This window comes from Phoca vitulina, unplaced genomic scaffold (assembly GCF_004348235.1).
Source record: "Phoca vitulina isolate PV1807 unplaced genomic scaffold, GSC_HSeal_1.0 scaffold6, whole genome shotgun sequence".
NCBI classification, from domain to species: domain Eukaryota; kingdom Metazoa; phylum Chordata; class Mammalia; order Carnivora; family Phocidae; genus Phoca; species Phoca vitulina.
In genome coordinates, this window is record NW_022589709.1 from 43,554,898 (window position 1) to 43,568,402 (window position 13,505).

Here is a 13,505-nt window from a genome sequence, read left to right on the forward strand (position 1 = left end):
CTGTATCTGTAATTAATTTATAATCAAAAAGCTTACCCATTGAAAGTTTGGAAGTAAAAGAAAATCTTTATTTCTTTAACATCTAAATATATAAATTCAAAATGAGATCGGTCAAGTAACTGGGCTAATTCTATCAGTCAAATATTAGTAAGTCTGTAGGGGCGCCTGGGTGGCTCAGTCGGTTAAGCGGCTGCCTTTGGCTCGGGTCGTGATCCCAGGGTACTGGGATCGAGCCCCGCATCGGGCTCCCTGCTCGGCGGAGAGCCTGCTTCTCCCTCTCCCTCTGTCTGCCGCTCTGCCTACTTGTGCTCTCTCTCTCTGTTAAATAAATAAAAATCTTGAAAAAAAAAAATATTAGTAAGTCTGTACTTTTAATGACATACAAAGATGTTTTTATAAATTGGCTTTTAACCTGAAATAGATAAGCATCCACTTTAAGTTTCTAAACCTTAATCTGTGTTGACAGGCTAATAAACTGGTTTCTAAACAAAAGACAGTTTTTAATGCCTATATATTTGCAATTGGTGACTCTGATTTACACATAAAGTTAGCCAATGGTTTCTTTCTTAAAATTTTTTTTTTAAAGATTTTATTTATTTATTGGAGACAGAGACAGAGATAGCGAGAGAAAGCAGGAGCAGGGAAGAGAGGGAGAAGCAGGCTTCTCCCTGAGCTGGGAGCCCTATGTGGGGCTTATCCTAGGACCCAGAGATCATGACTTGAACCAAAGGCAGACACTTAACTGACTTAGCCACCCAGGCACCCCTCTTTCTTTAAATTTTTTAAATGTTCATTTTGGAGTATGGCTGTGAGAGTGTGTGCGTGTGTGTGTGTGTGTGTGTGTGTGTGTATGTATTTGTATGCGTGCTTATACCCACAACATTTGTTTTATAAAGACTCTGAAATATTTATTATGGTAATTCTTAAATAATTCTAATACTCAAGGAATTTGCAATGTAAGACTTTCTTTTTAAACAATTGTGCTGAAATATATCAACATTATTTCCCTGGGGCTTGTGCAGAGTGTGATATTTTGATGTCCTTACCTGTTAAACTCTCATTCAATTTTGCTCTTTAAAGAAACACTTATTAGCTTTCTGACTAAAGCTAAGTAGTTTTGAGGTGAACTTTGATAATGGAAGAAACATGTAGAAAGATTTTAAACAGGATGCTTTTCCTATCTTAAACTTTTTTTTTACAGTAAAATTTAGAAAACCCCTAAGAATACATTTTATGGATGTTACCAATTTATTTATAAAACTCACACAAGGAAAACCACTTTAATACTCAAATCTGTCATCCATGTAAATATTAGTGCAAGAAATAGGGCATAACGCACTTTGTTTCAATTGTTTGTAATAGAAGGATACAGTCAACAGTTACTCTCTTATAGTGATTATGATAAAAAAAATTAAGCATTTGAAACTTAAATCTAAAGAAGGGAGCTTTAAAAATTTGTACAATAGCATCAATTATGTTTAAGTTGTTATGTGAAAACACAGTAAATTATATGAGTGTGAAACTTATTTTTTAAAAGTCATCTAATTCCTTAGAGCAGAGTCCTTCTCCTTATCACTATGGAATTCTGGGCAACAGTGGAGTTATAGCTTTAAACGTCTTAGCAAAAAAGAAAATTAAATTTCTAATTCTAAACTCAGATAAAATATCAGTTGAGAGAACAAAAGAAAAATATCAGATATGAAAGAAGAAAGAAATTTTACCTTCTATGTACTTTCTGAAAAAGTTACTTTGAGTATGAACTATAAATAAATGTTAAAGAAAAGAATAGGACAATGTGTGGAAAACACTGTATTATAACAATAATCATGCAGCAACAGGAAGGAAATCCTGAGAACTACTAAAAGGGAGATAGAAAAAGCAATCATTTGAAACAACTAAAGGAAGTTGAGGGTTCCAAGAAATAAGTTTTTAAGATGAATGGAATGGCTTTGAAGCTAAATATTAAATAACAAAAGAGATAATGTTGGTAACATGGTAAGAAAACATAAATCCACTAAACTAGGGAAAAATAAGGATAAATAAAAGCAGAGGAAATGTATGAGAAACATGGATCCAAATAAAACTCATGTTAAAATTTGGTATGCTATAGGAAATTATTTCAGGAAAAAAGTAATTCAGTTTCAACTAAGAAATATTTTGCTACAAATTTTACACTGGTCATTATACTGAACTTAAAAAAAAAAAAAGGTAGGAAGGAAGAGAAGGAGAAAGAAAGGAAAAATATCCCAATATCAGTAATGTATCTATAGTAAATGTATCTTAACAGTAAATGTATCTACAAGGTGAAATATTTATATAATCATAATAGTTTAATTACCACTTTTGTGGTTTTAGTGTTTAGAACCAATCTATGAAGAAAATATTAAATATTTAAATGTTGTCATACTTCAGAACATAAATAATTCCAAACATATATATGTGAATGTTAAAGAATGGCTGTGAGATGGTAGGAGTTTGAAAGGAAAGAAACCAACCAGATTATATAAAAAAAGGGGGACAATTTCAGATATAGATGTCTAAAATTGTGAATAAACCATGCACAATTAATAAAAATATAAACATTTTCCAAATTGGAGACTCTCCAGCGAAATTAAATTAGCAAACTTAAGAAGAAAAAGAAAAATCTGTGTTTTTCAAGTATTAAAAGAATTTAAATAAAAAATACTAAAATATAATCAAATATTTTTTTTTAAAAGATTTTATTTTTTTGAGAGGGAGAGAGCACAAGCAGGGGAAGGGGGAGGGACAGAGGAAGAGGGAGAATCAGACCCCCCCTTGCTGAGCAGGAAGCCTGATGGGGGCTGATCCTAGGACCCTGAGCAGACGCTTAACTAACTGAGCCACCAAGGCACCCCTAATCAAATATATTCTATAAGAAAGAAATGAAACCGTGTATTTCCTTGGATGTGTTCTACCAAGTGTACAAATAAAGAATTTCCATGTTGTATAGATGTTTGTAAGGGATGTTTGTAAATGATGCATGATTATCCAATTCATGATGCCATAGCAAGAAAGGAAAAGTCTAAAAAATTAAAATATAAACCATTCTCTTTTATGAACTTAGTTGCGAAATTTTTAAAGTTAGCTGTTGGAAAATTTAATCCATAAAAATACACTAATAAAATCATTTTATGCAAGAATATAAGTAACACATTTAGTAACAACGGATCCAGAAAGGAAAACCATAAAATGTATCTCTGTAGACTTTTTTCATCACTACAATTTTTAATCTTTTATTAATACATGTTTTTATCAAACAGGGTTTTAAGGAAAATTGCTAAGCTTGATGAAGGATATCAGCAGAAAGTTACAGCAACCCAGTAACTAGAATGGTATGAGGCTTATAATAGACTCTCATTAAATACTTGCTGAATAAGGAAATACAAGGAAACTTAAATTTAATAATAAAGGTAAATAATTTGATAAATAGTTCAATCAGGGAACTTAGAAGAGACGTACAAACAAACTGATGTGAAAAATCTATATGTAGCTGTAGATGTATAAAAATCTGTAATATTTTTTGGAGGGCAATTTGGTTTTATGTAGATTATCTAGATGTATATAGTTTCTGAGGCAGCAGTTACACTTATGGCTTTGAAATAATTGATCACCTAGATAAAGGCACAATAATGACATTAATCCTTGTGGTATTGTTTTATAATAAAGTTACTTAAATGACTTACATGTCTAATACTAGGGAATAATGAAATAAATTATAGAAATGTCTATCATATGGGACAGTAAATTCTGTGTCCAAAATTACACTTCTTTTGTTAAGCTCATTTTGAAGTATCTTATTCTTTTTTTTAAATTTAATTTTATTATGTTAGTCACCATACAATACATCATTAGTTTTTGATGTAGTAATCCATGATTCATTGTTTTCTTATAACACCCATCACTCCATGCAGTACATGCCCTCCTTAATACCCATCACCAGGCTAACCCATCCCCCACCCCCCTCCCCTCTAAAACCCTCAGTTTGTTTCTCAGAGTCCATAGTCTCTCATGGTTCATCTTTCCCTCTGATTCTCTGTCCCCCTTCATTTTTCCCTTCCTTCTCCTAATGTCGTCCATGCTATTCCTTATGTTCCAGAAATAAGTGAAACCATATGATAATTGACTTTCTCTGCTTGACTTATTTCACTTAGCATAATCTCCTCCAGTCCCATCCATGTTGATGTAAAGTTGGGTATTCATCCTTTCTGATGGCTGAGTAATATTCCATTGTATATATGGACCACATCTTTTTTATCCATTCATCTGTTGAAGGGCATCTCTGCTCTTCCCACAGTTTGGCTATTACAGACATTGCTGCTATGAACATTGGGGTGCATATGGCCCTTCTTTTCACTACATCTGTGTCTTTGGGGTAAATATCAGTAGTACAATTGCTGGGTCATAGGCTAGCTCTAGTTTTAATTTTCTGAGGCACCTCCACACTGTTTTCCAAAGTGTCTGTACCAGCTTGCATTCCCACCAACAGTGTAAGAGGGTTCCCTTTTCTCCACAACCTCTCCAACATTTGTTGTTTCTTGCCTTGTCCATTTTTGCCATTCTAACTGGTGTAAGGTGGTATCTCAATGTGGTTTTGATTTGAATTTCCCTGATGGCTAATGATGATGAACATTTTTTCATGTGTCTGTTAGCTATTTGTATGTCTTCTTTGGAGAAGTGTTCATGTCTTCTGCCCATTTTTTGACTTGATTATTTGTTTTTTGGGTGTTGAGTTTGAGAAGGTCTTTATAGATCTTGGATACCAGCCCTTTATCTGTAGTGTCATTTGCAAATATCTTCTCCCATTCTGTGGGTTGCCTCTACCTATGATTGAGGGCGGTGTGGAAAAAGGGAGCCCTCATATTCTCAGCTTCATTCACCTGGTATGTAGTCTCTGCAACACAGAGCTGGGGAGAAAGAGGATGCTGGCTGCCTATCCTTCCAAATGAGGTACTATGGCACATGACTGAGGGGTTGCAGAAGGGAGGGAATGGTTTGTGGCTTAAGTGCCTCAGACTCTTACTGTTTTCACTGACATTTAGTAGATTTTCTTGAAGAAATACTTCACTTTTTATATTCCTCTGGAAAAATTTCCAGAGACTTTTTCTCCTAGGAACACATCTGAACTACTGCTCAAGTAATTGTTTCGTTAGTGTATATGTTTATACTTTTATGATTTTCACCATTCATTGTTGTTTCATTGGTGATAGGGTCTGTGGAACTCCTCAGGCAGCCATTATGTAAAGAGATTTACATATATTCATGTATTCTTTATAAAATTAAAATCCATTAAAGACATGCATGTGTGTGTACCTACTTTCAAAAATTGAGACTTGGAAATGCTGTTTCCCGTTTCCATGGGATTGAATATGTCAATTGAATCCAAGTTTTACTGGTTACTAATTTGGAATTTTTGCTACTAACAATACTGGTTGTAAAGTTAGTGCCACAAGGCAGCTTAAACATCAAGGTATAGGTATAATAACAGCTATTTCAAGGCTAGTACACACTTGGCAAGTATGGTGCCATTTATCTATTCTTTGTCTATAGAAGTCTAAGTTAAAAGATTATAGCACTTTTTTCCTTTGTCTAGATACAACCTTAATTTTTTTCAGATTAATACTTCAGGTAAGTATTACCAATTTGTCAAATTTGGCTGCAATTTGATACTTCTAAGCTAAGCAATATCATTCATTCATTGATTTAAAAAAATTAATGAGTTGTCTAATAGTATCTTGAAAAATGTATATATTAAAACAGATGTGTTTTCATATTTTTATATTATATATCCAAATTTAAATTATTACCTGTATAGTTAAAAAAGTAGGAAACACAAAAGGCCCAGGACAAAGTTTTTCAGATTTTTATATCCCTCAGAACCACCCAATTAACCTGTTGAAAATTAACATATCTGAATTTTAATCCTCAAAATGTCTAGTTACGGTAATTGAAGGATGGAATTTAAGGATTATCATTTCTTATCATCACTCCCACTAGTTTCTAATACTGAAAGTCCATTGGCAGCAATTTCAGAAACCCTTGTCTAAGGTAAACATCTTGTTTTACTGCTTATTTAGTTACACAGTATGTGAAAATGATAATAGTTCAGACTTTCATTATGCTTATTTGTCAAATGTGGATATTATAAGTAAATTAATGAGATTCTTTGTAGGGTTAAATAAGATTAAATATGCTTTTTCCAAGCATCAAAATAATCCTATTTTAGGACAAAGTGAAGGTTTTTATGAAGAAAAAGTTATTTGTAAAAAAAGTAGAAAAATGACAAACAAGTGTATTATCATTTTGTACATATATGCTTTGGGTTTTTTTCATTATTATTTAGAAAAATCTGGAATGAAAAGGTTAGAAATTGGTATAAAGCTAAATGATGCACTAAAGGAATTGTGTTATTTAATCAATTTTATAATTAAAACCTTCATAGCAAATCCAAATGAGGCCATCATGTGTTAGAATTACCACAGAATTTCATTTCAAGCTATCATTAAAGGTTATAATCCACCATTTAGAATAGTTGACCTAAAAGTTACCTTCTAAATTTTTCTAAAATTTATACGTAAAACACTTATTTGTCCTTATAGCAGCTATGGATGAAATTTCTATTTCAAAAGTGGGAAATTGCAGCCCTAAGATGGAGATAATCTCTACTTTTAGGTATGATCATTACCCAAGTTAGTTCCAAGCACTATATGCTTAACAATTAAACTCCTCTATGAAGAATTTTTCTGGTAAGATATTGAATGTAAGGGAAGAATAGAAATAAAATAAAATAAACTTGTTTCACAGATGAAGATTGAATTCCAATTAAGTTTTGAGTGAAAATTAACTTTCTTCCTTACTTTGGCATTCTTACACAGTTTTTGATCATATGGTATCTATTTTTTTTAATTATAAGAATAATCCATGATTATTACAGAAGATTAATACAATTCTATAAAACATAGCAACTAGAATACAAATAATACATAATCCTACTACTCAGAAATAGGTATTATTTATATAGTTGTGTATTTATTTTCTTGATGTGTATACATTCACATATTGCAATCATCTTACAAATTCAATACCTATAGTTATTTAACATTATAAAATTATATATAAATACATAATATATATAAACATTATAAAATAAATATTAGCTAAGTAATTAACTTTTTCAAAAACATCACTTTAGTTAATGGCACGATATTTCATTAGGTGCACTTGCCCTAACACATATAGGTCATTTCTTTTTGGGTTGGGGAAGGCAAGATGTTTATCAGAGACTGATACTGGTGAAAAGAAGAAGGAAACAGGATTGGGCAGAGAGAGATACTGAATTGTGGTTTAGAACTAACAAACCATCATCCAACCTGCAAGGAGCTCTGGGGAGAATAGTCCTCAAACTTGCTGTATTCTATTCAGCTGCCTCAGTCAGTGGATAAGGGATTTCCTGGGAGAAGTCAGACATTTGGCAAAAACAATTCTCTGGAACTGATACCTATCCTGAAAAAAACTTGCTGTTCAAGGCTGTCTTCTAATCCCCCAACTTCTAGGAATCAAAATTTTCTTGAAAGGATTTATAGGCAGGGGATTTTCATGTCTACACTAGATTGCTAGATTTCTTTTTTAAACAAAAAAGTTTGAGAGCCTATGTCTCATTTAAGTGAGCAACACTAATGAAACAACCTAATGAAGAATGGCCGCAAATCCAACTTTATGTTACTTTTGTGCTTGTTAGTCTATCTTCATTTTTTTAAAGAAAACCTGTTACTTTAAAATACAGGTTCACAGAAAGATACAAAGAAGTGTACAGAGAGATCCTGTGTACCCTTCACCCAACCTCCTTTGGTGCTAACATCTTGCATAACTATAGTAAAAAGTAAAAGACCAAAAAATTGATATGGGTACAACCCATGAAGTTTATTCAGATCTTATCAGTTGTGTGTGTGTGTGTATGTATATTTATGCGATTTTATCATATGTAGTCTCATGTAACATAACCACAATCAAGGTAATTACCTTGTTTACCACAAACTCCCTTGCAATACCCGTTTAATCCACATTCACCATTGCTCAATTCCTAACCTCTAGAAACCACTAATCTGTTCTCCATTTCTATAACTATGTTATTTAATGAATGTTATACAAATAGAATCATACAATTTGCATCCTTTTGAGATTGGGATTTTTCACTCAGAGTTCTTTCCTTGAGGTTTATCTGAGTCATTGCTTGTATTAATACTCTGTTCTTTTTTTTATGAGTATTATTTCATACTGTTTATTTAACCATTCATCCACTGAAGGATAGTTTTCTAGATTTTGGCTATGAAATCAAGCTGCTTATGAACATTAGTGTACAAATTGCTGGGTGAAAATATATTTTCATATCTCTGGTATATATGTCTATGAATGTAACTGCTGGTATGTAATATGGTATGATGATTAGTTTTAAGTAGCATTTTGGCTAGCTGTGGTCCCCAGTTGTTTAATCAAACATTAATGTAGGTGTGGACATGGATGGAACTAGAGGGTATTATACTGAGCAAAATAAGTCAATCAGGGAAAGGCAATTATATGATCTCACTTGTATGTGGAATTAAAGAAACAAAACAGAGGATCATAGGGGAAGAGAGGAAAAAATAAAACAAGATGAAACCAGAGAGGGAGACAAACCATAAGAGACTATTAATCATAGGAAAGAAACTGAGGGTTGCTGGAGGGGGTAGGGGTGGAGAGATGGGGTAACTGGGTGATGGACATTAAGGAGGGCATGTGATGTAATGAGCACTGGGTGTTATTAAGACTGATGAATCACAGACCTGTACCTCTGAAACTAATAATACATTATATATTAATAAAAAAATGTAGGTGTTACTGTGAAGATATTTTGTAAATACGGTTTAATATCTACATTCAGTTAACTTTAAGTAAGAGAAATTGCCCTTAATAATGTGGGTTGCCTTAAAATGGAGAATATCTGCCTCAAGACTGCCATATCAACCCCTGCCAGTATATCCTATTGGTTCTGCTTCTCTGCAGAACCCTAATTATTAACACATATGGGAAGGCTATTTGTAGTTTTAAAAGGAACATCTAGAGTGTCTTTGCCGTTTTACTTTTCCACCAGCATTATATTAATGATCTGGTTTCTTCACATTCTCACTAACAGTTGTTGTTATCACCATTTTTCATTTTATTTTAATCATTCTGATAGGTGTACGGTGATATCTCATTGTGGTTTTCTTTTATTGAGAAATATGTAATTGACATAACATATTAGTTTCACGTGCATAACATAATGATTTGATATGCACATATGTTTTAAAATAATCACCATGAGTCTAGTTAACATTCTGTACCACACATAGTTACATGTGTATTTTACTTGTGATCAGAACTTTTAAAATCTATTCTCTTACCTAATTTGAAATACACATAACAGTATTTTTAACTAAAGTCCCCATGCTGTACTTTACATACCCAAGACTTATTTACTTTATAATTGGAAGTATGCAACTTTTGATCCTCTTCACCCATTTTGTCCAACTCTACACTCCTTGCCTCTGGCAACCTCCAATCTGTTCTCTCCATCTATGAGGTTTTTGTTTTTGTTTTTGTTTTTGTTTTGTTTGTTTTTAGATTCACGTATAAGTGAGGTCATATGCTATTTGTCTTTCTCTGTCTGACTTGTTTCCCTTAGCACTGTGCCCTCAAGGTACGTTCATGTTGTTGCAAATGGGAAAGATTTTCTGCTTTTTTATAGCTAAATAATATTCCATTGTGTATATTAGATTATGAATTATTTTTTTAAGAAGCTACATAAAAATAATATAGTATTTGTCTTTCTCTGGCTTATCCCTGAGTTAGGGATAAGGGTTTGGGATTTCCCCACTAGGTCTGTGTTGGGCTTCTTTTTCTCTAGGCATTTGGCTATAGAGAGCAGATAAACTCCAAAGATAAGACATATCACCACTATTACAATCTGTATGATCTTAAGGAGATGGTTACTTCTCACAAGCTTTAGTTTCAGCATCTACTAAATAGTGTAATAATAGCCCCTTCTTCATAAGGCCATTATTAGAATTTGATAAATGTTCACATATAAAGCAATTGGCATAGTATTTGGTCCATAAATATAAATAGTAATAATTATTGTTATATAATAATGTAATTATTATTTTTGTGGCTATTATTTATTTATTCCTTTAGATCTATCAGGATTAAGCTTTTTCCATCTCTGATAAGAATATATATCCTATTACATAAAATATACTGCAGAAAGCATAGGGAATTCATAGAAGCATATGTAAGTATATATATAGGAAGCTATAAACTATCCTATATAGTTTAGGTTTATTTATGCTTAACTTGTTCTTGTTGTCATTTTTTTAAATCCAGATCCACAGTGAATTATTTCTACAAAATAAGCAACAGTGTTGGAAATGAGTTAAGAATCAAGGTCAACAGACTTTTTTTTTTTTATGTTGTCTCACTGATAAGGTTTAAGAGATGAATCATGATACTATCCAAAGATGACTTATTGATTTGCTGATCTAATTAAGTTAGAACTCTTAAATTTCACCAAAATACTAAATTAAGAGATCATAATGAGAGATTAAACATTTTATGTTCCTTTTCTTACATATGCTATCCCTAAATGTACATATCGCTATATTGCATTTTCAAAATAGATTTATATGTATAGCCATGTATGTATATTGTCCATATTTAAATATAAAATGATTGAGAAAGATTAATAACTATAGGTATTACAGGAAAATATAGCAGCCTTTGCCTCTCTGTAAGGGAATTAGATTTTTTAGATAGAAAACTACAGTCAGTATTTTCAGAAAAATGTTTGCTATTTTCTTAGATTTAGAGCTGGCCTAAAGCTTTTGCCCTTATAGCTATTTGTCAGACTGGTCTATCTGCTGCTGCTATTTCCCATTTGTCTATAGCAATGCTCCAGTGCTTTTTAAAAACATGCTCTCTCCTTTCCCTGCTTTTGATTGACCCACTTTGGTCTTTGATAGAGAAGAATCTTTTATGGACCATGTAGCTAGAGCATTTTTTACTTTCTATGAACTTTCATAACTTTGTTCCCAGTAGTGTTGTAGTTATTCTTGCATATGCCTCATGTCTCAAAAAGTTATTGAGTTTATTGATGGTAGGAACTCACATATATAGAATCTATTTATCCTATCTATCTATCTATCTATCTATCTATCTATCTATCTATCTATCATCTATCATCTATCTATCATCTCTCTATCTATCATCTATCTATCCCTCTCCCCAATAGACTTAACCCACAGAGAATACCTAACACACTATTTTCCACATACGTAAAGCGAGTTTAACAAATGTTTGTCAATTAAGAGACTATGTCTCCATTCTCATTTGACTTCAAATGGAAGTGTATAAATAAAATATAAAATGGCAGTGTAGGGATATCTTGGATAGAACATAGGCAGTAGGTCTGGAAGATTTGGAGAGGTGCTTATGTTTCAGCGGAACAAGTGATTATGATCAACTACTTGATCTGAAATTTATCCAGGTTCCCAAGCCACAAACCTGGAAATGTACTTGGCTCTTCTTTCTCCCTCATTCCACTTACAATAATTTAACATATCTTTTTGACATAACAACCTGTAAGTCTCTTAAATCTGGTCTCTCTTCACATTATATCCTATATCAGAAAAACAAACAAACACACAACTCTTAAATTTCTGTATGAGCCTCCTCCATCTTCTGCTTCTGTTTTTTCTCTAACCCAATTATTTTCAACTATCCTAGTCACAGTGACAATTTTATTTTATTTTAGTTTATTTTTAAAGATTTTATTTATTTGACATAGAGAGACACAGTGAGAGAGGAAACACAAGCAGGGGGAGAGGGAGAAGCAGGCTTCCCGTGGAGCAGGGAGCCCGATGCAGGGCTCGATCCCAGGACCCTGGGATCATGACCTAAGCCGAAGGCAGACGCTTAACGACTGAGCCACTCAGGCGCCTCACAGTGGCAATTTTAAATTGGAACATGTAGTTCTATACCTAAAAAAAAATATCCCATGACTCTCTCTTATTCTTAGGATACAACTTAAAATTTAACGCAGTGTTTACAGAACTTTTCTTCTGCTTGCTTCTCTAGCTTCGTCTTTAGCACCAGTCTTTCACCATATCCTGGAGCCCTTTGAGTTATTGTTATATTTCATCCCATCCAGCATGTTATTTTTGTTTTGCCTTTGGGATTTTTCATTGCCCTTGTTCTTCTAGAAACAGACTCTTACTCCTTTCTTTCCCCTTGTAAATTTCTACTTTGCCTTCAGATTTTATCCTTACTTGTGAAAGCAGGTGAGATCCCACAGCTAAGTGTTTCTGAAATATTTGGTTCTTTGATACCATGTCTGCTTTACTCACAGTTAGAGCCTGAGTACCTGGCAGAGTGTGAAATAGGCAACAGCTAATGCATGTTGAATGAATCTTTATCGTTTATAGATGTTCTCTGCTTCTTATTCTGTTGATATTTTCAAACTTACTGCAGGTAAAGGATTTGTACACTAGGCTGTTGGAATCTTTTCAGTACCCTGCTTTTTTCCTCTGAAATCAAAGACCATGCTAGTTAAATCATCTTGAAAGAAAGGTGCAAGTTTAATCAACACTAGCCCCAAATCTTTACACTTCTCACTTACATTCTTCTCTAGCGGAACCAGAAAATATCTGCTTTGAAATAAAATGTTTAAAATCTACTAACGTAAAGATCAATTGTATTTTATTAATATAGAAAGTCAATTTGGATATTAATAGCCTGAGTATGTTTTGCCTCTAGAAATTCTTCTGAAATATTATTATGTATTTTTTTTACTTAAGGACACCTTGATCAATTAACAAAAAAGAATTATGCACTCTCATGCAATCATGGCAACCAAACAATTTCGAAACTGTTTAATGGTGATTAGTTTTTTTTCCTCTTTCACCAAATACAACAGTGTGACTACACAGTGAAAGTTAAGAAAGTAAGACTTGGTCATAGTGAGGAAGTTTTATCCTTTCAGTTTTATGTTCTATTATTGCTGCCAACTGAAAAGTTGTTATGTATATGTAAATTCAATGATTACATAATTGTTTTACTCAATAATTACAATTATTTATTATATATTTATATATATATGTATAATATATTTACCAAATGTGTGTATATATGGCAGTGAAAATATATAACTCTAAAAATGAATAAAATAGAAAAATTATAATCCATCCTTTTAGAAAATTTGGTAGACTAATTTATTAAGTAAATCAAGATTATTTTGGAAACACAAACAAATGGCAACACAATTTAATTTTCATCACAAGAACATAAAAAAAAGTTCTCAACTACTTCTTTCATTTTGTCTAGAGAATAGACGTACATTTCCAAAGCTAATAAATCTAACAAAGTCACAGAGATGACACCACTTACTGTTTAAGTAAGACAAGTGTTGATAGTAGTTT